General features: G+C 43.2%; 1 long non-coding RNA gene across 3 annotated transcripts; it reads right to left on the minus strand.

Moving 5' to 3' along the window:
- Positions 1-495: 495 nt before the first annotated feature.
- Positions 496-23,985, minus strand: LOC121823715 (uncharacterized). 3 transcript variants are annotated; one of them, XR_013045818.1, is made up of 3 exons: positions 5,933-6,320; positions 2,715-2,940; positions 496-2,033 (listed from the first exon to the last, which is right to left on the minus strand). It is a non-coding gene; the product is annotated as an uncharacterized LOC121823715 (long non-coding RNA). The 3 variants fall into 3 exon arrangements; XR_013045819.1 differs by lacking the exons at positions 2,715-2,940; positions 5,933-6,320 and adding an exon at positions 23,875-23,985; XR_006065252.2 differs by lacking the exon at positions 2,715-2,940.
- Positions 23,986-25,885: the final 1,900 nt, after the last annotated feature.

The following is a 25,885-nucleotide window of genomic DNA, read 5'->3' on the forward strand; positions in this document are numbered from 1 at the left end:
GGAACAAATTTTTTAAAAAGACATTATAACGTCAGTAATCCTATTATAATTTACACTACTGTGTATGGATTAGCCTCACTAGGGTGTAATGGATTTTACATGCTCAATCAATACTTCTGTAAATGGTATTTCCAAAGAGCTTATATCAGAGTTATCTAAATATTACACAGTTCGTTGTCAGTTATCTAAGTGCTGGGCAATCGACACCTGGAGAGAGACACATGCTCAGAATTTTTTGTAAACATAGATATGGTTGTCTCTCTTATTAATGTTTCAGTTCAAACCTTTTTGCATACAAATCCCAAGACATTTTTCAACTGAACTCCAAATTCTTAGTCCTTGAGGAAAATTAAAGAAAGGCTATGTGATGACCTCCAGAGGCCACTATGATTCTTCTATGCTCATCTCCAAGTGCCAGGGCCAAATTCAGCTTCCCACAAACTGGTTTTATGCCAAACAAACAAAATGTCCCCTCATCAATTCTGTGCCACAAACTGTTATCTGAACAGGCAGGTTTTAATTATAGGTGATATCCATTTCTCCTGTCAGGGTTTGCGGTGGGCTTACATTTACAGCAAAAAAGAAGTCCCCAGGTCTCTCCCATTGCCCCCTTACTGTACCCTGAGATCCATCTCAATGTTTTCTGTGCAACTCCCTACCAACCAGTGTCCTGGTAGTCTTTGCAGAAGTTTCAATTCAACTGAAAGCTTGGTGCTGGCACATCCCCTGGTGCCTGCCAGGGGATCTGTCAGGCAGTTGTTACCCATCTTTGACCCTGGAGTCACTAGGGCCCACTGGAGCTACCATCCTGCTATGTCTCATGGCTACCATTGTTCTCCATCATGCATCCTTCTCCACTGATCCCTGACGTCCCACTGAGATGTCCAAACTGCTCTGCTAAAAAGACAAGGCGCTTGGATGTGCCTTTGTGGCCCTTCCCAAAGGCTAGTCCAAAGCAACCATGCCTTGTGCTCCCAGTGCTCACAGATGTGAGATGTGGGAGAGGTTCTTGGTTTTCACCTGCATTGTTGACAGCGCTCCAAGATGGACTGTGCCCGTGTTCAAGCCACTCCTGCCTGGGGACTAGCAGCTTGGCTCTTGGGCTGAAATCTGTGCTGTAGTCACTGTGTTTTAGACAAAGTCTTAAAGTATTTAATATCCCTTCAAGTAGACAGGCTCCCACCAGACCTACCCACTAACCCCTGTCCTGTTAGTGAGTCCAAGTAGGGAAAGTGATTACTCTCCAGTTATCATCCCAGAGACCATGAAAAGTCAACTTGATGTTTCCAGCATCCCACTGGAGTACACAGCGTGGGTCATCAGGACACTAGTTTGAGTGATGGAGTATGTGAGTGAACAGATTCTTCTCACTGGAGGGGACTTCAAGGGGGGTTTGCCAACTGCACCCTTGTTCCCCATTCCAAACAGAGCATGGAAGACACAGAAAGTCCAGGCCAGCCAGATACCTGTACCATGGGCTAGCCTGTCCCTGCCGGCAAGTCTGGGTCACTTCTAGTGATCTAGCTCCAAGTTAAGTCATAGCATCTTCTTGGTGCTATCCTGGTGGTGTCTTCTTGGTGGCTGATAAAGTAATGACGTCAAGAACCAGGAAATCCACCTCAGTTGTGTGTCTTTGTAGTTACAGAATTCCCACAACGTGCCTGAGCTGTGCACACACGGCCACCAGCTCTCTGATTACTTCTCTGGGAATTTTCTCTCTCTTCTTTTAGATATATTTTTTTTACATGTATGAGTGTTTTGCCTGCATGTACGTTTGTTAAATCTGTTTGCCACAAACCCCTTTGGCAGCAGAGAACATGAGGATGTCTCTGACGGAATAAACTCCCTCTCAGAACCATTGCGGACAGAGATAAATTAGGCCCAAACTAGTAGAAAATCAGTAGAAGGAAAATCAACCTACTGGCCCCAACATTTCTTACATCCTGTTTCCTTCTCAGTCAGGTCAGAAAACCTGCTGCCAAAAATGCCAATGCCGCTCAGTGCTGTTGAGTCTCAGCCATGGCTTCTCTCACCTGGAAGAAAAAAAAAAAAAAAACAAGTATACAAATGCCATCACCCTCCAGATACATTAGTGCTCTGTTCACGTTGCTTATAAGACAAATGGAATGCCAATAACCAAAATGGGGGCCGTGAGCAATGAATATTAGCTGACAAGCACTGTCCTCAGCAAAGCCCAACTTAGTCCGACGGAGTGAGGGAAAATTCACGCGCACAGAGGAAATGAAGGCTGGCAGACGTGCTAGTCTGTTGTCCCTGTTCTAGCATCCACTGACTCTCTAACATGCTTCAGAAACTGTGGACTGGCTCCCTCCTTAATCTGTGCAACTGGTACCCTCTGAAGTGGGTATTTTTGTCCTTGCAGCTAAAGGAACTTGGGCATTTTGCCAGATTGTTTAGGCTGCCATTGCAGCTTTATACACACACACACACACACACACACACACACACACACACACACACACACACACAAATATATCTGCTTCTGAGAAGTCCTTGAATCCTAAGTACAAAGTACATTAGTCGAGACTCAGTTGCAAGACGCAGGAACCAAACTCAAAGTAGCTCATAGCATTTAAAGATCTACAGAGAAGGGAATTGTAACTAATGTCAGGCATAGCTCTCTATCCATGGACTGAAGAAGCCACGGGGATGACAAACTCCACCTTTTCTTCAGTGTTCTTGACTCTGCTCACCTCGGCTTTATTGTGTGTGTCAATCTCGTTCTCCTCCCTTACAGAGCCAGCGTTGGGACAATGACTGCAGAGAGCTGTCACCAGCATTATTATTAGTGTCCTAATCCCAGAGAAAGGGGGCCTTTCTCTTTTAGAATCCACGTGTAACCTCCCAGGGAAGATTCGGGCTCAGCTTAGGTCGCATTGCCCATCTTTGGACCTGTCACCACAGTGGGGAAGTCGAGTTCTGGGAAAAGACATGGGCGTTCACTAGAAACAGGATGTACGAGGACCAGGAGGTCCACAGTTAGAGGCAATCCCTTTATGAGCATGAGTTACCAGTGTTTTCTGTTTCCATGTTTCGAGGCCTCCCTGTTATCAGGGGTATACTTGTGGAAATGGAGTCAGAAAGATGAGAGCCTGCTTCAAAGTTGATTTAGGATCCAGTGGCTAGCCGTTTTCTTTTCAGAACTAAGAAGTGTGTTGTGCAGATACAGTTGTTGGAATCTTTTGAGGGCTGTTGTAAGGAGAATGAAACTCTCCTTGATGATGTCCTTGCCAAAAATATTTTGCCTACATTTAATCATGAAAAATGAATGTGAAAATTGAAAGTGTCTTAGCTGGTCTGTCTAGACATTTGAATTTCATAAAAGACACACCCTAATAGACTGAAGAACAACCCCACTGTGAAAATTAAAATGAAAATGGCTTTACCAGGACAATGTAGGCACTTTAGTACCAACACTTGTCTATTACATAAAGAAGGCATTCCGAGGCTACACTTCTGAGTGTGACCATGGCAATGTCCTTGTTCTTTGGAGGCACATGCTGGAATACTACGGTGACATGTAAGAATTAATTCTCCAATGTTTGGGGGTAGGAATGCCCCCACATATGTGGAGAGTAAGTGGGGTGGAGAAAGAACGTAGCAAAGTATTAAGAACTGGTGTCAAGGTCAAGATGGCTGAAGACCTAAATTCAATCTCCAGAATCCACATGGTGGAATGACAGAACCAAATCCCAAGATTTCTTCTAGCCTCAATTCATGTATGTGTGTGCCTGTGCGCGCGCGCACACACACACACACACACACACACACACACACACACACACACACACACACGCATGCATGCATGCACACACACAATGTTAAAAAATAATTTAAAAGAATTGGTGTAAGTGAATTGGTGAGTTTAGGGGAAGGGTGCACAGAGGCTACCCTGTCCTGTACTGTTCATGTATATCATTTCCCAGATTTAAAAGGAAATGATGGAAAAGGAAAGAATTAAAATATCTCCTCATACTGACCTAAAATTTGATTTTCCCCACATTAACACAGCAAGTTCAATAATTCAGTCACGTATATGCCCTGTCGCATCTAAGCTAGACTAAGTACCTGTGGAGAGCTTCAGTCTGGCATGCTATGACTAGCGCCACCTGGTGGCAGTGCTCTAGGGAAGGCTGGGATTACTCTGGTCTCATCAGTACAGACCCTCAGAAATCTCCAGACTGGCTTCTGCTTCCCAGCAAGGCTGCAAGCTGTGGCCCCATCAAAGAGAAGGCAGTGGGTTCGGCCATGGGGAAGTTCTGTCATCCAAAGCTGTGACAGCAAATGGCAGACTTTGTCACCCCACCTACAGCAAATCCTGGCTACAGCCCACTCACGACCACTAAACGTTCAATGAAGAACTAGCTAAGAGCGTTGGATGAAATGATGATCTACAAGGGGGCTTTATTTATCCAGATGAAAGTTCACATCAACAATTTCTAAAACTCAGCCAATAACTTAGAATTCGTTAGAAGTACTGGGAAGTTTACTTGAATCCCAATGTACATCAGATTTGTTAGAAAATGTTTATATTTGCATATTAATCTATATTACCGTTGTAAAATATTTTATTAGCATCCATGCACACAGATATGTTTAAAGACTCACCCGTACATACAGACACACGGACGGACACACACACACACACACACACACACACACACGGGTATATGTATATAACACACAGGTTTACAGAAACACATAAAACCTAGAATATATTCTAGTTACTTTTTAAGGGAAATTAGTCATTTAGTAACAATTTTAGATGTTCTTGCTTCAATGCTTCATCTTTTTTCTGAGCATCCCTTATCAAACAAGTGAGGATTGAAAAATGCTCAAAACCCCAAATCTGTTAGATGCCAATATGACACAGTAAAAGAGAAATTGGACACCAAGGACACCAACTTTTTCACACACACGATATATTTATACATATACTATATATATATACACACAATATATATACATATACTATATATACGTATGTGTATATATACATATGTATGTACATACAATAAATATATGTGTGTGTGCATATACATATATATATTTCTTTTTTGGTTTTCCAAGACAGGGTTTCTCTGTGTAAAAGCCTTGGCTGTCCTGGAACTAGCTCTGTAGACCAGACTAGCCTTGAACTCACAGATATCCACCTGCCTCTGTCTCCCAAGTGCTGAGATTAAAGGAGTTTGCCACCACCACCTGGCTCAAAAAAAAATTTAAGTAATGTATAAAATTACCTTCAGGGGCTTGTGGGATGGCTCAGTGGGCAAAGGCACTTCCTGTACAAGTCAGGTTCAGTCTCCAGAGCAACAGTGAGAGAGGACAGACTCCCCAAGGTTGTCCTCTGATCTCCACACACACCATGGCCCATGTGCACATGCACATACATTAGCTTATGCTACGTATATAAAACATAAATGAATTTTGTGTTTGGAATTGGATCCATCTCCAAGACATATCATTACATACATGAAAATATTCCAAATTGGAAAAATTTGAAATTCAACACATTTTGGGCTTAAAGCAACCTGATAAAGGATGTGTGGTGGACACAGCATAATTTGTTTACTAGTAATAGTACTTGCTAATGGTGTGTATTGTGCCTACTTTAAGAAAATATTTGAGGTGCTTCACGACACTAAATCATACATAAAACAACATGATAAAAATGTAATATTGAAAACCGTCAAAAAGAGATGAGACTCAATGTGGAGACTGTTCATAACTGTTCAAGGTACTGAGAATAGGTGAATTCTGAGTGGTCAGTCCTAAACAGCGAAGGAAAAATCATGGAAGAGAGGGCAGAAGAATCTATGAGGCAGAGGATGAGGAAGAATGCTGTGAAACACTGTCTTCTAGACATGCCATAGCCGTTGTACCCCTGAACTCAGCAGCTGTGGTTAATCACACAGGACTTGATGAGATTGGCCCATTACCACTCCATCAGGGGTGGAGGGGAGGATCATGAGAGCCACAGGCAGTTAGTTGGTGGTTGCCGGGGAAGGAGTCATCATCTTCTTGGGTGGTACAGCCACTATTACATTCCCCATACTATCCCCTACAGATGTTCATGCTACCGAGTCTAGTTAAACTGGGTGGGTCACACACCTACAAAGACACCATGGTAGGAGGGGCACTTGGGAAGAGGTGGCTAGTCCAGCAGGCATGCGAGGGGTTGAGAGGAGGGTAATAATGTGATGGGGGAGTGTCTTTCTGTACCCTACGAATATGTGTTGCTCTGATTGGTTGATAAATAAAGCCTTTTGGCCTATGGCAAGGCAGCTTAGAGGCAGGTGGGAAATTGAAAGAGAGAGGCAGGAAGAAGGCATTGGGTGGTGGAGGGAGGGGACGCTGCCAGCCGCCACCAAGAGAAGCAAGATGTAAAGTACTGGTAAGCCACGAGCCATGTGGCAAAGTACAGATTTATAGAAATAGGTTAATTTAAGATATTAGAGTTAGCTAGCAAGAAGCCTGCCATGGCCATAGCAGGTGAATCTCTGTGAGTTCAAGGCCAGCCTAGGCTACCGAGTGAGTTCTAGGAAAGGCGCAAGGCTACACAGAGAAACCCTGTCTCGAAAAATCAAATAATAATAATAATAATAATAATAATAATAATAATAATAATAATAATAATAAATAAAAATAATATAAGCCTGTGTGTGTTCATTTGGGTCTGAGCGGCTATGGGACCATGGGGCAGTGGGAGCTGGGCAAGACCAGGAAAACTTCAGCTACAATAATGTATTATGTACATGTATGAAATTGTCAAATAATAAACAATTAAATAAGTGAAAGGAAAGATAGGTATGGAGTAGGCTGCCTAGTTACACATTTATCTTGGGGTTTAGAACATAATTAAGATCTCCTATTACTTCTGGATTCTGTCCTGAAGAGAACCAGGGTTTGTGCTGACTGGTAGGACTCCCAGGCAAGTGGTTCAGATAGGTACAGAGTCTCCCAGTAGTGGCACCCGCGACAACAGAACAAGAGAAGTGATGTTGGTGAGGATGTAAATGAGGGACTGTGGTGGCTATTCTTGGTTGTCAACTTGACTGTATCTGAAATGAACTGAAAACCCAAGTCACTGGGCACGTGTGGGAAAGATTTTTAGTTAATTGGATCTTTGGCCCTCCTTAAATCCACATTGCTTGAGGTCAGAAGATCCACCTTAAATCCAGATTGAGGTTGGAAGACCACCTCCCACCCCCTCCACTCCCCACCCCCCAGATCTGGGCCACACCTTCTCATGGCAGTTCATACAAAGGACAAGGAAGAGAAAAGCTTTTGCCCTTTGCCTGCTGCTCTTGCCCTCACCTCACTGATATTAGAGCATTCTTCTTCAGGATTCTGACCCATACTGAAGACCAGCTGAGACATCCAGCCTCAGGGACTGAACAACTGCAGGGTTCTTGGGCTTTCCACTGGGAGACAGCCGTTGTTGAACTAGCAGGACTTCAGCATGTTAAGTCACGCTAATAAATCCAGTGTGTGTGTGTGTGTGTGTGTGTGTGTGTGTGTGTGTGTGTGTGTGTGTGTGATATGGATTCATTCTATCAGTCCTGTTCCTTTACAGAACCCCAACTAATACACTAATATAGGGACGAAGTTCCATGAGCCACAAAGAGCACTCTGAAAGTGTTGGCCAAGTCTACAGGCAAAAGCAAGACGTGGAACACCAAAGAGACAAGCCAGGAGCACTGACCCAGTCTGGAAAATTCCTGAGTGGCAGCTCATGGCAACAGCTGGAATGACAGCTGTCCTGGGGTGGGAGAGAAAAGAGTAGTTCAAGGCCAGGTAACCCCGATGACATAGGTCATCTCTGTCACTGCTGAGGCCTGTCCCAAGTTCAGACAAAGAGCACAGACTGCTAATGATGCAGAGGGTCCCCCCCACAGCCCCCCCCCCACAGTGTTTCACCTAAGGCTCCTTGACAAGTGGGGCCTACACTCCAAAACAATAGGAAACAAGACAAACACTAAATGGCACACTTTGTGACGTCATAACATCTCACCACACCACTTACAAGCACCTGGGAAACACGGTGCGGAAGAGATCCCATTGTAGTAGCGGGCTGAGTTCCCGGAAGTGACTTTCCCAGGAGACATGTACGGCTTCTGTACACTCTGACTAAGCACTAAATCATTCCATCAACATTTTGATTCACGGAAAGGTATTGGAAAATTTGATTCACAATATTGGAAAATGGAAAATCTAAAGACGTCATCTTAATGAGCTCGGCAATTCTTTTTTTTGCAAGTTAGTGACATCCAAGCAAAATTCAAACAGAATTATTTCTGTGGAGTGCTGAAGAGAGGTCAGTAGGTAGAGTCCTTATACTGCATACACGAGGACCTGAGCTTGAACTTCAGAACCCCTGGCTTTTTCAATTTGAAAGCCAGACAATTAATTAATGAAAAATATAAACAAAAATAAACAATAAAAGGTAGGTCAAAATAAAATGAAGGTATTAAACATTTGAGAGTAATGGAAGAAATAACGAAGGTAAGACCTCACTGAACACAATTTAGTATTTATAATTTCATATAAAACATGTGGCCAAACCACAGATAGACTCTGAAGCATGTGCAGAACATATTTGGAACAAGAAAAGGACTATATATTTTACCTTTGTGTAATAATGACTGTGCAATTGAGCAAGCTCACTGAGACTTCTAAAAAATAAAAGGAGCAAAGGATGGTCATAAAAGAATTTTTCCACCTCAGTAGTAGTCAAATAAATGAGAATAAAAAAAAACATTTTTCATTTATTAGTAAAAAATGTTAAAATATATTTTAAATGACAGCCCAGAATTAGAAAAGAAGAAAAGGGCTGTGAATGGCGTGCCGTCAGCCATTCTGATGGGATTGCATGTCTGTATGTGCCCCATATGTATGCCTCGTACCAGCAAAGGTCAGAAGAGGGCATCAGGTCCCATAGAACTGGAGTTAGTGACGGTTGAGAGCCACCATGTGGGTGCTGGGAACCAAACCTGGGTCGGCTGTAAGAACAGCAAGTGCTCTTAACTGCTGACTCCAGCCAAAGCTGGTGCTGCTGACTAAGAACTATTAAACCAATCCTTAGCACTGGCCAGTCAGGCATGGAAGCACACACCTGTAATCCCAGTATTGAGATGCTAAGCTCAGGGCTAACCTGGGGTACACAGCAACATTTTATCTTAAAACAAAACAAAACAGTAATCCTAATAAAGTTATTTCTGACAGATGAAAGTTTTGTTTTTGTTTTAAGGTTAGTTATACTAAAGATTTTTCTTTTGTTTGCATCCCTAAACACATATGTCAAAATTGATCTACCAACTTTAAATATCTAGAGAAAAATTCTTGCTCATATCAGACATGGGGCTGGAATTCTTCCACACAGTGCTTTCTTCTGATAAAATGAATACATGTATTCTAACACACACACACACACACACACACACACACACACACACACACACACACACATGATTTATTAGCGTGACTTACAAGCTGAGGTCCAGCTAGTTCAATAATGACTGTCTCCCAGTGGAAGGTCCAAGAATCCAGCAGTTGTTGAGTTTGTGCGGCTGGATGTCTTACTGTGACCATTCTTTCATCTAAGACTCGTTACAGACACAGTCTTTATGTGTGGGACTGCATATTCATCAGACACAGCGTCTGCTGCTATGGAGCTTACACTCTGCTGGAAGTTTACACACATATCTCAAAGTAGAGGGCAAAAATCACTATTAAAACCACAGAATGTCAAGGTTACCATGCATTATTTGCTTTTGATCATTTTTCTGATATGAGATTTCCAGAAATTTTAGGTTTTTTTCCTCTTTAATTCTAATGTTGAATTTCACAGTAATGCTATTATCTGTGAAATCATTGTTTGTTCGCTTAACTAGACAGTCCATAGGTACTGTAATCTCAAGATTAATAATAATATTTATAAATGATATAATATTATAAGTTTATTAAAATTACAAGTTTATAAATTTTATAATATTTATAAATTATATAATATTTGCTCATTTAAAAAGCATGGAATGCGGAGCTAGAAAGATGGCTCAGTAGTTAAGGGTTTGCACTGCTTTTGCAGAGGACATCACTTTGGTTCCCAGTATCCTCGCCAGACAGCTCACACCTGCCTGTCACTCCCATGACATTGGCTAGTACAGTCTTCACGGTCACCTGCACATCCTCACAAACAGACACACATGTATACATATAATTAAAGATAAAAACAATAAGTCTTTGTAAAAAGAAGCTCGGAATGGCTTGTGGCCCTTCTGTTTTGAATTCTGTACTTGACGCGCATCACACCACTTCCAACGCACATTTCTAGAATGGTATGAATGTTAGTCTTTTGCCGCTTCGTTCTTTTTTTTTTTAAACGTAATTTCTTTATTGATTCTTTGGGAATTTCCCATCATGCACCCTGACTCCACTCATCTCCTCATCCAAAAAAGCAATCCAAACTCAGTAGAGATCCTTTACAGCAAGTGAGGGAAGGGTCATTGTCCACACACACTGACAGGTCTGGGAGAGAAGCAGAGGAGCTGAAAAAAAAAAACAACAAAAAAACAGAAAGATGCTGAGCAACAGCCTTCCCTCTGTTATGTGGTTATCTGTTCTGATCTGGGGAGGATTGTCTGGGTATTACCCTAAAACATTTTCCTTCTCTTCCTTCCTTTATTTCTTCCTTTCTTCTTTCCTTCCTTCCTTCCTTCCTTCCTTGTGGTAGTATTGTGTTCCCCAAAATATTGTGCACCCTAATAAACTTATCTGGGGTCAAAGAACAGAACAGCCACTAGATACAGAGGCTAGAAAATGGTGGCACTCACACCTTTAATCCTAGCATTCCAGAGGCAGGAATCCCTCTGGATCTCTGTGGGTTCAAGGCCACATTGGAAACAGCCAGGCATGGTGACACATGCCTTTAATCCCAGAAAGTGAGCCTTTAATCCCAGGGAGTGATGGCATAAAGCAGAAAGATATATAAGGCATGAGGACCAGAAACTAGAAGCATTTGGCTGGTTAAGCTTTCAGGCTTTTGAGCAGCAGTTCAGCTGAGATTCATTCTGGATGAGGACTCAGAGGCCTCCAGTCTGAGGAAACAGGACCAGCTGAGGAATTGGAGAGGTGAGGTAGCTGTGGCTTGTTCTGCTTCTCTGATCTTCCAGCATTCACCCCAATAACTGGCCTCAGGTTTGATTTTTATTAAAAAAAGACCTTCTAAGATTCCTGCTACACTTCCTTTCTTTATCTTTCTTTCTTTCCCAAAACAGGGTTTTTCCATGTAGCCCTGGCTATCCTGGATTTAAGCCAGGCAAGAACCCTGATCTTCAACAACACGCCCATGAACTTTCTGACCCTGCTCCAAAGGGAAGGAGTTTTCTTATCATAAATTCATGGTTATCCCCAACTCAAAAGTTTGCTAAAGCTCTTTGTTGTGAGGAGCCACAACCTGTGTGTGTGTGTGTGTGTGTGTGTGTGTGTGTGTGTGTGTGTGTTTATAATGGGGTGTGTGTCTGGAGTGTAGTAAGCACTAACACAAAGGCATGTGAGCATTGTGGATCCAGGCAGGTTGCATCCTAAGATGCTTTTCAAAGAGGAGAAAGAATGAAGGAACTCTGTGGTAGGTCCTGGGTTTCCCCCAAATGTGCATGTCACCTGAGTTTTCATTTCTGATGGTATGTCTTAGAATGGCTGCATAGACAGTTTATATTGATTATATTTTCCTCTTAGAGCCTTAGGCAGTAAGAGAGGCCAATCTGTTTTCTACTCTATTGATTTTTTTACTCCTAAAAGAATTGGTTTAATTTTCAGCATTTCCATCTATTAATTGCTACTCATACCATAAGTGGGTTCTCCAAGCTTGCTTCTGTTAATGCCCAATATATTTTCTGAATCATATTGCATCCTGGGGTTATTGGAGTATCTGCCCATGATTGCTTGGACTCATGCTTTCTTCCTATTTCTAAACGCTTACCAAGAGTACTATATGCAGGGGGGCTCTGAGGGAACCCCCAGTAAATAATAAGCATCACCTCTGCCACAGTTCTGAGCAAGTAGGGAAACTAAATAATATATAAAGATAGAAATGAGCCAGGCGGTGGTGGCTCATGCCTTTAATCCCAGCACACGGGAGGCAGAGGCAAGTGGATCTCTGTGAGTTCTAGGACAGCCTGGTCTACAGAGCGAGATCCACGACCGTCGGGACTACACAGAGAACCCCTGTCTCAAAGAAAAAAAAAATGAAAGTGGGCCTGGTGGCTGAGGCCTGAGAGCAGCACTTTGGAGGTAGGGATAAAAGAACCATGTGTTCAAGGTCATCCTCAGCTACATATTGAGTTTGAGGCCAGCCTGGGCACCTGAGACCTTGTTTTTCTTTGAAAGAAAGAAAGAAAGAGAGAGAGAGAGAGAGAGAGAGGGAGGGAGGGAGGGAGGGAGGGAGGGAGGGAGGGAGGGAGGGAGGGAGGGAGAGAGAGAGAGAGAGAGAGAGAGAGAGAGAGAGAGAGAGAGAGAGAGAGAGAGAGAGAGAGAAAAGAAACAAAAATAACAACTATTATTCATAATAGAAGCTTGGGGAAAGGGTCGAGTTTAGGGTCTTAAGGGGCTGGGTGAGCTGACAGAAATGGGAACGTCAAGCAGCATATTCCAGGCAGAAACAAAACATAAACATTCTCCCACTAGGGCCTTCCCTCCTCCATGCTCTCTACCTCAAAGCAGAGCGCTTTGCCTAGTCGGGCAGCCTCTCTTCACAAAGAAGAAAAGGCAGAGTTTTCCCTCAAAGTCACCAACCAGGTAGCTGTCACTGTCACGGCATGGTGTGAGGAGGGGGCAAAGCACTCTTCCTGGAGAGGAAGCATCATGGGATGGGAAGTGGGGTCCCCACCAATGAGACGCAGGTACCAAAGGAGAAGGTAAGGGGATGGATCGCAAGTGTCTGCCCTTAGTGGTTGGGGCTCCGCACAAACAGCATCTTGCTGAGCTTCATATTTTCTCGACTACGAAAGAGAGGTGACGTCAGCTCTCCTTCCCAGGCCCTCTGGCTTCCTCACTATCCTTTCATCTCCCAGGTGACCCCACCAGGAGAGGACCCGCCACTCCATGACGCAGCAAGGACGGACCTCGTGAGAACAGAGCCGTGCCCTTAGGGCTCCGTAACCGTGAGCTAACAGACTTCTAATCTTTGTAACTGCTTGGCCTCAGGTACACACACACAACCAAAACAAAAACAGACTAATGAACCCACTTATCTCCCACCTCCATAACGACAAAGACATTAACAACAACTATTCCGCCTATTAAATCCCTACAGCACGCTGGCACTGGATTAGCGCTTAACAGTCTTTATCTCTACAACAACAACGTTGACTGAGATGTGTTATGGTCCCCATTTTACAGAGGAAAAGACTATGGTTTAGTGACCTCTGTAAAACTACACAACAAAGTTCTATAAAGAAACATTTAGTAAGTGATTTTTTTTTTTTTTTTTTTCGAGACAGGGTTTCTCTGTGTAGCTTTGGAGCCTGTCCTGGAACTCACTCTGTAGCCCAGGCTGGCCTCGAACTCACAGAGATCCGCCTGCCTCTGCCTCCGAGTGCTGGGATTAAAGGCGTGCGCCACCACCGCCGCCGCCGCCGCCGCCGCCGCCGCCGCCGCCGCCGCCACCACCACCACCTGGCTAGTAAGTGATTTTTGAATTTCAAAACTAAAACTATTATTCCATAAGCCACAGTTTAAAAAAAAAAAGCATTATACCTAAATATACCTCTCAATGGAGATGGAACTTCAGATTTTACAGCCATAATCTACCTGCAAATGCTTCTCAGGGTATCCTGTTTAAATAAATACATTTGATAAAATTTTCTGCTTTATCTTTTCTCAACTTTCAAAAATCAAACAATAATTTCTGGTCACGATAGAGGAACAAAACTACATGGACCTCGGTATGTTCAGTCCACCTACAGCAAAATGGTAAGTTATAATCCTTATACATACTCAAATTTACAGTCATGATAAAAATAAAAGTGTTTGAGAGTTCTCTGTAACAGTGAGTGAAGGCTGTGGGTACAGACTTGCAAACTCAGGTGATCCAAACACCACGACCCCCCAGAGAGGACCATCAAACCCAGCAAGTTAGAACATTCACATACAATGAAACATAAATAATGCAGCCCCCCACCAAGAGAAAAAAAAGTCATTAAAGCTAGGGGGGAAAAAAACTACCTAAGTGACAATCAGATGTAAAATTCACAACCAGCAAAGATAAACACCAGAATAAATGCAGTGGTGTCTCCAAGAGCGTGCTTGGCTTGCTTGAATGGTGTATATATGAAGGTGTTCCCTGTTCACAGTTAAGGAAAGCTAAAAGAGAACAAAAGTTGTTTTTTTTTTTTGTTTGTTGTTGTTGTTGTTTAAAAAAAAAACAAAAAACAAACAATGGAGTGAAAAGGAAATACTATCTTCCCACAAAAGCTGAGCAAGGTTATCATTGGAGTTTCCCCGACAATTACTAAAGGAAGTGGGAAAATAAATCCAAGAGGAAAGGAAGGATGCAATTATTGACTATAAAAGAGCAATAATTACTAGCTATAAAAATAGAAATAATAATTATTATTTCTTATTTAAAGCCGTGGGGGGTGAAACTGTAGATAATAAAGCCTTGAGAGGTGATGGTGGGCACAGTTTGGCAGCCAATAGTCTAAGCTCCTTGTTTCTCTGAGACTTGCATTTTTGTATGTGTTGCAAATTTGAATGTAACCAAGAAAACGAGTGAAATGGTGAATGGAAAAAAGAAAGAAAGAAAGATAAAAGGAAGGATACAGAGGAGGTATCCAGACCCCTGAGAGAGGCCCATCAAACCCAACAAGTCGGAACATTCACATACAATGAAGCATAAATAATGCAACCCCCCAAGAGAAAAAAGTCATTACAGCTACCAAAAAAAACAAAACAAAAAAAAACAACAACAACAAAAAAAAAACCCTACCAAAGTGACAATCAGTAGTGTATGTAGTGTAGATAAAAGGGCATCTGGGAGGGTCTGGGGTGAACATGGCCATGGTGAGGAGTCGGGGTGGGGGTGGGGATAGGAAAGGAGAGAGGAGCAGCCAACCAAGAGGGTGGCCTGGGCCAAGAGATTAACCAAGAGAGCCAAGGGTAGACCAAAAAAGAGGAACGAGGAAACCAAAATGGCTGGATTATATAGAGAAGGTCAGCTGGGGGGAGGGCAGCTGGGAGGAGGGCAGCTGAGGGGAGGGCAGCCCAGCCCCTGGGTTGGAGAAGTTTAGCGTAGGGGGCGAGGTATGCCAGTCATAACCCTGTAATGGGTTGAGACTGAAGGATGCTGGGAGAATCTAGCAGGGCGGGCAGCGTCCGCTTTGATATGTTAATAGAAACCCCAGGTAGCCCATTGTCCCTGGTTTGAGACCTTACAAATAGGATGTTTACAAACTGGTAAAATGAAGAAGAGGAAAAGATAACACAAAATGGGAAGGATTCGAAGAGGAACAAATGACAAAGTATGCGACTAGAAACTCGCCTCAGAGGGTACCGTCGAATACATCACTCTCGGGTAAGTGTGGAAGGGTTAAACTCCCGCCATAGAGACTCCTGGGCTGAACTAAACCAGTAAGATGCTTGCATGCAGCTCATCCAGCTGCCTTCTAAGCATTGTCTATACGCCCACAGGTCAGTGTGTGCACCCACTTCTTTTTATTGCAGAGGTGGTTAACTGGTCAAAGTCCTGAGAAGTGACAGTCCCAAATACATCTGTATCACCCTCTCTCGGGTTCAGAAAACATCACTAAAGAAAGAAGGAAGGAACGGAAGAGCCAGAGGAAAGGAAGGGTGTTGCGGAATGGCTGTCTTTGGGGTATGTCATGGCCACTACTGTCATGAACTCACGCAGCTGTGAATATCTGCACAAAACGGGGGGCTTGTCAGCATTCTGTCATGGATGGGGAGAGGCACACGAGGCCCCACCCTTCCCGAGGAGCAGCCAGTGGTTGCTGGAGAGGGTCTGATGTTTTCTTCAGAGGCAGAGCCACTACTTAGTTTCCCATATTGATGTAAAAATCGCTTTCTTGACTAGTCGTTAATCTGCGTCATGTTCAGTATTCTACAGAAGAATTGCACTCACAAAACCAGAAAGATGGGGTTGGGGATTTAGCTCAGTGGTAGAGCGCTTGCCTAGGAAGTGCAAGGCTCTGGGTTGGGGAGGAGGGGCAGGGAGACCTGAGAGCCAGAAAGGGATTTATTTGGAAGAGGAAAGGACTCAGAAAAATTAGGAAAGAGACATAATAGAGTAATGGAGTTAATATGATAAAAAAAATACATTATAAATATGTATGGGATCCATAATAAATTAGCATATTATGTTTGTTATATGCTAATAAATGATATTTGCATGAAACATACCAAACTAGGATGCACTTTGTTTCCTCTGAGCATATGTCACTGCTGTGTGTCTGTGTGTCTATGTATGTGCATGTGCATGTATTGGTGGGTACCCTTCATCCAATCTACATGCTCTTTGTTCAAGATTTTGGTGGTAGACCAAGTTTTGTGGACTGAGTAGCACAATTTTAACCACTGCATGCATTCTTGCACAGGCTGCCACTCAGCTGCTTTTACCCTATTCATTAAAAGCCTTCACTGAATATAACACAGAGTGGTGACTAGGCATGAAAGTGACACTTGGGGCTGGAGAGATGGCCAGAGGTTACGAGCATTGGTGCTCTTCCAGAGGACCTGGATTCAATTCCCAGTACCCGCATGTGGCTCAAAACCATCTGAAAGTCCATTTCCAAGAGACTCGGTGCCCTCTTCTGGCTTCTGTGGACTTGTACACATGTGGTACACAGACCTACATGAAGGCAAAACACCCATATGCATAAAATAAAATTTTAAAAATAATTGTAAAAAAAGATAGTGAGATTTATGCAAGTGATTTGAAATATTTCCATGAGAGATCAACTGGTTGCACACTGTATGTTAAATAGGTCAACATTCTGAGTGTATTCTCAATGTAGCCCTTAACATCCCAAGGAAGGAAAACTTCACACATCACTGGTTATTCATTTGACAGTTTTAGCCAGGAGATCTTCACTCCTTCCCAAGGCCTTTATAAATCAATTATAACACACTGTGCAATTATCATTCTTGCAACTGACTTCTTGTGGCAGATTTAAATTCCATTTTGCAAGGAAGCCAAAAATAAGAAATAAAAAAACCCAACCTCCCCTTTGCCTCCTAGGCTCAGAAGCCAGAAAGCAGCTGAGACACGGCCATGGTTTTGCTCTTGAATGGAACTAATTACAGAGTTGTCGGCACTAGGGACTGGCGCTCAGTAGTCAGGGTGTAAATAGGGACAATTAGAGCCCATTTTAAGCAGACATTATGTCCAAAAAAAATAGAACCAGAACTTCAGATTTTAATTACTTTCGTAGGAACCGTTACACTAAACAGAACCTGACCATTATTTTCTCAATGCAGTTCAATGAACATGACAATTCTCTGTCACAAGAATGTTCTAATTTTAACTCTCCCACAGATGGTTTGGTAAGAATGAGAAGTTGACTCTTCACATCTTTCCTCACTGGGTTTATTTTAATTCTATATCACAGTTTAAAATAATTTGCATAGTACTGAAATATGTATGTAATATACTTTGCCCTTACTCCTTAGAAGGGAGTTAAGTTCAATGTATAAATTTTAACCAATTGGCCGTTTATGAAATCTTCACTCTACTTACAAACAGGGTACCTAACACGTCCTTAGATACAGTGTCTACCTTGGGAGGGATGGGGTCTTGGTTAAGGTTAGTATTGCTTTGATGAAACACCATGCCCAAAAGTAACTTGGGGAGGAAAGGGTTATTTGGCTTTATTCAGAGTCACAGTCCATTGAAGGAAGCAAGGGCAGGAACTCAAACAAGGCAGGAGCTGATGCAGAGGCCCTGGAGGAGTGCTGCTAACTGGCCTGCTCAGCCTGCTTTCTTATAATGCTAGGACCACCAGGGCAGGGGTGCTGGGCCTCCCACATTGATCATTAGTTAAGGAAATGCACTTTATCGGCAGTTCTCAAGATGTAGGTTGTGACCCCCACAGGGGTCACATATCAAATATCCTGCATATCAGATATTTACATTATGATTCATAACAGTAGCAATGAAATAATTTTATGGCTGTAGGTTACCACAACATGAGGAACTGTATTAAAAGGTCATAGCATCAGGAAGGTTGAGAACCACAGGCTTGCCTACAGCCTGACCTTATGGAAGCATTTTCTTAATTGAGGTTCCCTCCTCTCAGGTGACTTTAGCCTATGTCAAGTTGACATAAAACTAGCCAGCACAGAGTGTCACCCACTTTAAAGTAGAGGAATTGAGAAGAACTGAGTTGTCCAAGGTCACGTGTTGTAGGTGTTGTAGAATATTATTTTAAGATGGGTTGCATTTGTTTATGCTGTGGAATATTTGTTTAATGATGCAAAGATGTGTGGCATTCTTTCATGTTGTATTTGTTTGACTCTGTGAAGCTGTCTTACTGTGCCTGTCTAAAACACCTGATGGTCTAATAAAGAGCTGAACGGCCAATAGCCAGGTAGGAGAAAAGATAGGCGAGGCTGGCAGGCAGAGAGAATAAAAAGGAGGAGAAATCTGAGAAGAAAAGAAGAAAGAGCAAGAGAACAAGGAGAGGAGGATACTACGGGCCAGCCACACAGCCACACAGCCACACAGCCAGCCACAGAGTAAGCATGAAAGTAAGATATGCAGAAGTAAGAAAAGGAAAAAGCCCAGAGACAAAAGGTAGATGAGATCATTTAAGTTAAGAAAAGCTGGCAAGAAACAAGCCAAGCTAAGAGCCGACAATAAGCCTCCATGTGTCATTTATTTGGGAACTAGGTGGCGGGCCCCCAAAAAAGCTAAGAGTAAAAGAGTAGGAAAAACAAAAACAAACAAACAAACAAACAGTCATATAGCCAGTGAGTGGCAGCTCCAGAATGTAGAGCTGTTTACAGGGCCCCGGCTCCGGTACTTCCCATGTGCTGCTCACAGAACTCAGTGGCACACATGGTCCCCATCTGGACCTTGTTTAGGGAGGCACTGTACTTTTCCAAGAAGTTTAGGAGGCTGCTCTAGGAGTGTTGGCTATGGGTGTGGGTGTGTTCGTGTGTTTCTGTGCTGTTCTAGGACAAGGAGCCTTGCAGTCTGGGCTTTGCAGTAGCTGTCTAGGTGCGTGGAGTGGGGGACAGGGTGGTAGGAGAGGAGGGACACACATTCAAAGGAACACCCCAGATGAGGTGGCTCTTGCTCCAGTCTGCTGGCAGGTCCTGATGAAAGCAAAGGGTTACCTTTGCTCCGTGGCCTGCTGCGTGTGTGGGTACATGGCTACCCTGAGAAGCGCTTTCATTTCCCAAGATAGCTTTATTCCTTGGTTTCCTCATTCCAGACCTGACCACACCGCATTCTCTCACCAGGTTGATAATAATCCATCTTAGGAAAACGTACCACAAATGCATCTGGTTTCCAGTTGCTTTCTTCCTTCAAGAAGCAGCCACTATTCTCAATTGAGGGTTTGCCCTTCTCAAGCCAGGTCACCCACGGGCTGGGTTTGTCTGGGACAGAGACTGTCTTACTCAGTGTCCTATTGCTGTGAAGAGACACCATGATCACAGCAACCCCTATAAAAGAAAGCATTCAACGGGGGCTGCCTTCCAGTTTCACAGGGTTAGTCTGTTATCATCATGGTGGGAAGCAGGGCAACACACAGGCAGACATGGCGCTGGAGAAGGAGCTGAGAGTTCTACATCTGGACCTGCAGGCAGCAGGAAGAGAGAGACCCTGGGATTGTGTTGGACTTTTGAAACCTCGAAGTCCACCTCCAGTGACACACTTCCTCCAACAAGGCCACACCTCCTAATCCTTCTCAAGTAGTGCAACTCTGGTGACTAAGCATTCAAATACACAAGCCTATGTGGACCATTCTTATTCAAACCACCAAAGAGATGTGTCTATACCAGGACACATGATCTCCAGTGCTAACCAGAGAAAGTTCTAGGCAAGCTGAGATAGTTGGTCACACTACCAGGCAGTTTTTATTTTCCTACGTATATGTATATGTGTATATATAAATAATGTATTGGTTTTCTTATAATTGTATCATGCTGTATTACCATTTTACCTTGGTATTTATTATTATTATTATTACTAATATTATCATTATAGTATTACTACTACTACTACTACTACTACTACTACTACTACTACTACTACTACTACTACTACTACTTTGTTCTGTCTTGAGATAGGGTCTTACTATGTAGCTCTGGCTGTCCTGGAACTCACTTTGTAGACCAGGCTGGCCTCGAACTCACAGAGACCAACCTGCCTCTGCCTCCTGAATGCTGAGACTAAAGGTGTGCGCCACCACCACCCAGCTTTTGAGTTTTTTTTTTTAAAGCTGGGTGTATCTGTGAGATTGAGTCATGTGAATAATTATTGTTCAAGCCCATTTGCTTTCACAGCTCTAGAAGAATCTGTTGTTTGTCGGCAGCCACAGCTTATTTATCTTTTCTGCTACTAATGGAGTATCTTGTTTGCTGCTGGCTATTCATTTCCAGCAGGGCTTCAGTTAGCACTAAGTACATGTATCCATGGATACACAGGAGAGAGTGTGTGAAGACAGTTGATGTTTTGTTACCTTTACTGGATAACTCGGAAACTGTTCTCCAATATGCTTTCTGAAATTTCCTTCTTGCTAGCTAAGGTTAGCTTGCTGAAAAGTTTTTAAATATCAAAATTAAAGGGATATGAAATTCCTATTTTATTTGTTAAAACCCAAATTACTATTGGTTCTGATCCTTCCTGGTATTTTAATTTATTCATTTACACATATGTGTATTATGGTTTGCATGTGGTCAGAGAACAACTTGACCACAGTGCTAACCAGAGAAAGTTCTAGGCAATCTGAGATAAGTTAAGATGGGTTAAGATAGTTGGTCACACTACCAGACAGTTTTTATTTTCCTACATATATGTATATGTGTATATATAAATAATGTATTGGTTTTCTTATAATTGTATCATGCTGTATTACCATTTTATCTTCGTATTTATTATTATTATTATTACTAATATCATTATCATTATTATTATTGTGGGTCCCAGGTTGCCAGGCTTGGTGGAAAGCGCTTTTACCTGCTGGGCCATCTCATTAGCCTGCCATACTGATTTTTATGTACGTGAAAATGTATTTTGATTCTGTAGATAATGGTTTTACTTGGTGTGAATGCCTTCAGGATAAAACCCATATCTAATTATGTTTTGAAGGCCCACTTGCAAAACCCACCACAAGCTTTTCTGAGTACATGCTTGTTGGTTCTGATGGTTATCTCAATTGCCAGCGTAATGACTCCTAGAATCCCCTCTGAGACTGAGAGATGGGCCTCTCTGGGCACGTCTGTGGGGGATTATCTTGATTAGATTAATTGAAGTAAGAAGACCTGCCCACTGTGGGTGGCACCATTCCCTAAGATCCTGGCCTATGATACTGGACTATGTGAAAGGGAGAAGTTGAGCTAAGTGCAAGCATTCCTCACTCTCTGCTTCTTGACTGCGTATGCAATGTGGCCTGTTGCCTCCAGTTTCTGCTGCTGTATTTCTCTGCCATGATGGGCTATGACCTTGAACTGTGAGCCAAAATAAAACACCCTTTGCTCCTGAGTTGCTTCTGTCAGGGTATTTTATCCCAGCAACAGGAAGGTGACTAAGCCAGTATCAGATTTATTAAATGTTCTTTTTGTTTTTTTTTTTTCTTTTATTCTCCTCAGCCCTCCTAGTCTTTCCTACTTTGTTGAAGGCTTTTTATTTTGTGTAAGGGAGCAGAGAAAAAGGAGGGCTGGTGGAGACTTTTTGGTGTAGTACAACCAAAAATATTTTTAAAGCCTTAAAAAATAAACATAAAGCAGCCCCCCCACCACCACACACACACTGCAATCAAGCAGAAAGAAGTTTGTTTTTTGTTTTACTGGAACACACACATGAAATTGAGTGTACAGTACATGCGGTAACACAGACATTGGAGAGGACTTCCTGATGCTAGCCCCAGTGCAGAACAGTCCCAGCAACATCCCCTGCTTGCCGTCACTGCAGCCATGGCTGACACCTTCATCAAAGCACCTAGCCTGACCTGAAGAAGAGAGTTGCACCTTGCCCCGTAGAAAAATAGATGAAATGCTTTGGCTCACATGTGGCATAGTTGAGCCAAAATTTTGCCCCAGGGTACAAAGTCAAATAGGGTTTTTACTTCTTATTTTCGTCATTTAGGCAGCAATGTTCTTTCTCTGTGTTGCATTTTTTCATGGTCTGTGTGGCACAGTCAATGCCATCCTGTTGCATGTCCTTAGAAATGTCTGCGTTCTTGATCTCTACCATCTGGTCAGATATCATGACAAGGAGTGTGGTTGACCCCAAAACAGTTGCATCACTGAAAAGTCTCATGCCAGCATAGATGATGATTTCCTCATAGCTGCATAGCTGTACTCCCCACACCACACATTTTCTATTCTTCGTCATTTTTCTTGTTCCAACTCTTATAGATATCCTAATACTCATTCATTCAGCAAATGTTTATCAAGTATGTACTATCATCTAACTACTGTTATCAATGTATGAATATGGCAGTGAACAGAAGAGATTAAATCCCTTGCCCTTGAGAAGCTAACATTTTTGTGCTACATACTTAGCTCCAAGCTAAGGTAGATAAAGACACAGTTGACCAGGTAGGCTTTATGAAGATGGAGCTATAGTCAGCTCTGAAGGTCAGTACACTGAAGATATCCATGGGTGAGGCCGGTAGGATTGCTCAATGGGTAAAGATACTTGCCACTAAGCCTAACAACCTGAGTTTGAACCCTGGACTCCACATGGTGGAAGGTGAGAATCAACTCCTTCAAGTTGTCTATATTAGCCTCTTGAGAAACCTTCCCTGGACGCTCAAGAAGGATGCCACTCATTCCCAACGAACACTGTTTATCCACTGACCACTGAGTCTGTAGTCATGCTGCTAAAAACCCATCCCCACTGCTAAAGAGTTAATACAACCTGCACTTGACTCTTAGCTCCCGGTCTATTTTGTTTACCATAATGTAAAATGGAGCACATAGTCACAATAAATCTTCATTTATTTAATTCATGGAAGGTAGCATGCCCCTCATTCATGTATAATGAATGAATAAATGAATAGTGATTGAATGAATTATGAGTGCTAGGCTGTAGAGGGGTGAGCTAATATTCCCAGCTGCCTAGGGACTGATACTTACTAACTGATGTAAAGTCAGCAATCCACAGATAACTAGCTTGTATGACATAGTTCCCCTATACCATCCCCATATTTATCATATATTATGTATATTAGCTAATATAATGTGTATTATATGTTAATATCTGACATATATATTAATATGTTATGTGTATCTCCTTATGTCAGATGTTACATGGCTCACAAAAATTTAGTTTACCCAGTTGTGGAAAATAGCATGAAATAACCTACTGTTAAGTTTTCAAAAGGGCATTAATCACTAATCAGTCTTACCCTAAGAATGATGCAAAGTCTCTCAATCTGCTCAGCACACCTAGCTGCATTTTCCATTATTATTATTATTATTATTATTATTATTAATTATGTTCACATTAGTTTTGTGCACATGCCATCAATGTCACTTGGAAGTCAAGTCAAGCCATTTCTCTAAAAAGCCAACCTGAGCGTGTGACCTGGGGATTTTGAAGGAGGAATAAACTGAAGGACCATTTTACCCACTTTGTGTCTATCAGAGATCTTTAAAGGTCACTACCTCGAGTGCTCTCCAGCCACTTCAAAAGATGAAAGAAATATTCGCAAAGCCCAACATGGGGCTCATATGGACGGCAGCAGAGTGACCAGCTCCCTGTGTGACCTCACTGAACATGGGAGACGATGACCATGTCCCACTTCCGCTGTCAGGACCACCGTCGGCAAACCCAAAACTCAGGGAGGGAAGCCCTGCTTTATGTTCTCAGTTCTTATTCTTTAGAATGGCTTCGCTTTGTAACTTAGAGCCCAAATATTTCCTTCCTGCTTCTGGTATTTTATAACTAGAGATAAACTAGAGATAAATTACCTTAACTCTTTCCCTTCCTTCCACAAATTCCTCTTTTTTTCCCCCCTGGACAAAGGCTACCTCTTCAGCCAGGCCCTTGGGGTTCCTCTTTGTGGAAGGCACATATCTACCACAGACAGGGCCACAACCCAACTTCCGTTGTGTGACACTGAGGAAGCTTCCTGTGCTGGTAGACTGGGAAGGCCCACCGCTGCCCTTTCCCTTCCTGCTCTGAGCTGTGGAGACTGAATGTTCCAGATTGTAGGGTCAGCCAGTAGAGGCACCAGTGGGCCATTCAGGGACAAGAGGAAGAAGCCAGACTTTCTCTTTCCCTCTGGTTGCCTTGGGCAGCATCCCTGGCAGCAGCTGTGGCTTCTCCTTGGCTCCAGTTCCTGCCAGACAGGCCTGCTGTGGTGTCAGCTCCTCAGCAGAAAGGCACCGGGGGAGTCCTGCGGATCTCAGCGGAGCCTGGCAGCCAGACGTGCCCGAGGCACTTGGATGTGTTCTCATGTGTGGGAGCCAAGGCATCCTCCTCTTAAACTCACCTCCTCCATTTTTTTTTTCTTTTTTCTTTTTTGTCAAGTAGCGAGGAAACTATTCAAAATGACAGACAGTTCAGTTACATTCTCAGGGTTGACAAGGGGCCACAGTTAAACGTATGCCATTTAACTTGCTTTTTTTTTTTCTGTATCTTTTGTAACCCATGGGTCTTTATTAATTTATTGTGCCAACTAAGGAATAACTGCTCATTTATCAAGCAAATGTTAGTATCCTTCAATCATTATCATGAAGCAGATCAATTACTACCTAGTATACGACAGAAAGGAAATTCATGGTGATGTGGGGAGGATGGCTTCCACTGTGACTGGAGGGGGACCGAGCCAAGGCAATGTGGTCCTTCACTCTTATTAGAATGGGGAAAACGAGAATGATGTGTGAGTGGGGAGGGGAAGGGGGTTGTGTAGTCTAGGACTCTCTGTGTAGCCCAGGCTGGTCCCAAACTCATAATCCTCCTGGTACCAAAGATTTCTGAGCAGTATAGTATCAGGATTCAAAATGAACTATAGCCAGGTGGTGGTGGTGGTGGTGGCGGCGGCGGCGGCGGCGGCGGCGGCGGCGGCGGCGGCGGCGGCGGCGGCGGCGCACGCCTTTAATCCCAGCACTCAGGAGGCAGAGCCAGGCGGATCTCTGTGAGTTCGAGGCCAGCCTGGTCTACAGAGTGAGTTCCAGGAAAGGCGCAAAAGCTACACAGAGAAACCCTGTCTTAAAAAAACAGAAAACAACAACAAAATGAACTGTGGGCAGATTTCAGCAGGTATGGCCTTGTAAGGCCATTTGGAGCAGCCCCGCAGGAGATGCCATTGATGTGGAGGGGGGGGGGACGACGACAGTGTCCCTGGTGTCATGTAACGCACAGCCTTGAGTCATAGGGAAAAGCTGAAAGTGTGGTGGGAGGGCTCCCAGGAGGCCATTGTCCTCCAGGAGAGGAGGAAAGCCAAGAACTTGGGCGTAACAGAGAGAGGGATGAATGTCAGGCACATTCTAAAATAATGTGAGTGTTTAACTGAGGGGAGGAAAAGAACAGAAATAAGGAAGTCAGAAGGAAATACGGTTCTTCTGGGGGTGTTCTTTGTTTGGTAAGAGGTGTCCAGGCCATCATGGAAGGAGGCCAAATGGCGATGAACACAGGCATTGGGACCTGGGGAAATTGGTTTCAAATAATATC

Source organism: Peromyscus maniculatus, chromosome 18 (genome assembly GCF_049852395.1).
Source record: "Peromyscus maniculatus bairdii isolate BWxNUB_F1_BW_parent chromosome 18, HU_Pman_BW_mat_3.1, whole genome shotgun sequence".
NCBI classification, from domain to species: domain Eukaryota; kingdom Metazoa; phylum Chordata; class Mammalia; order Rodentia; family Cricetidae; genus Peromyscus; species Peromyscus maniculatus.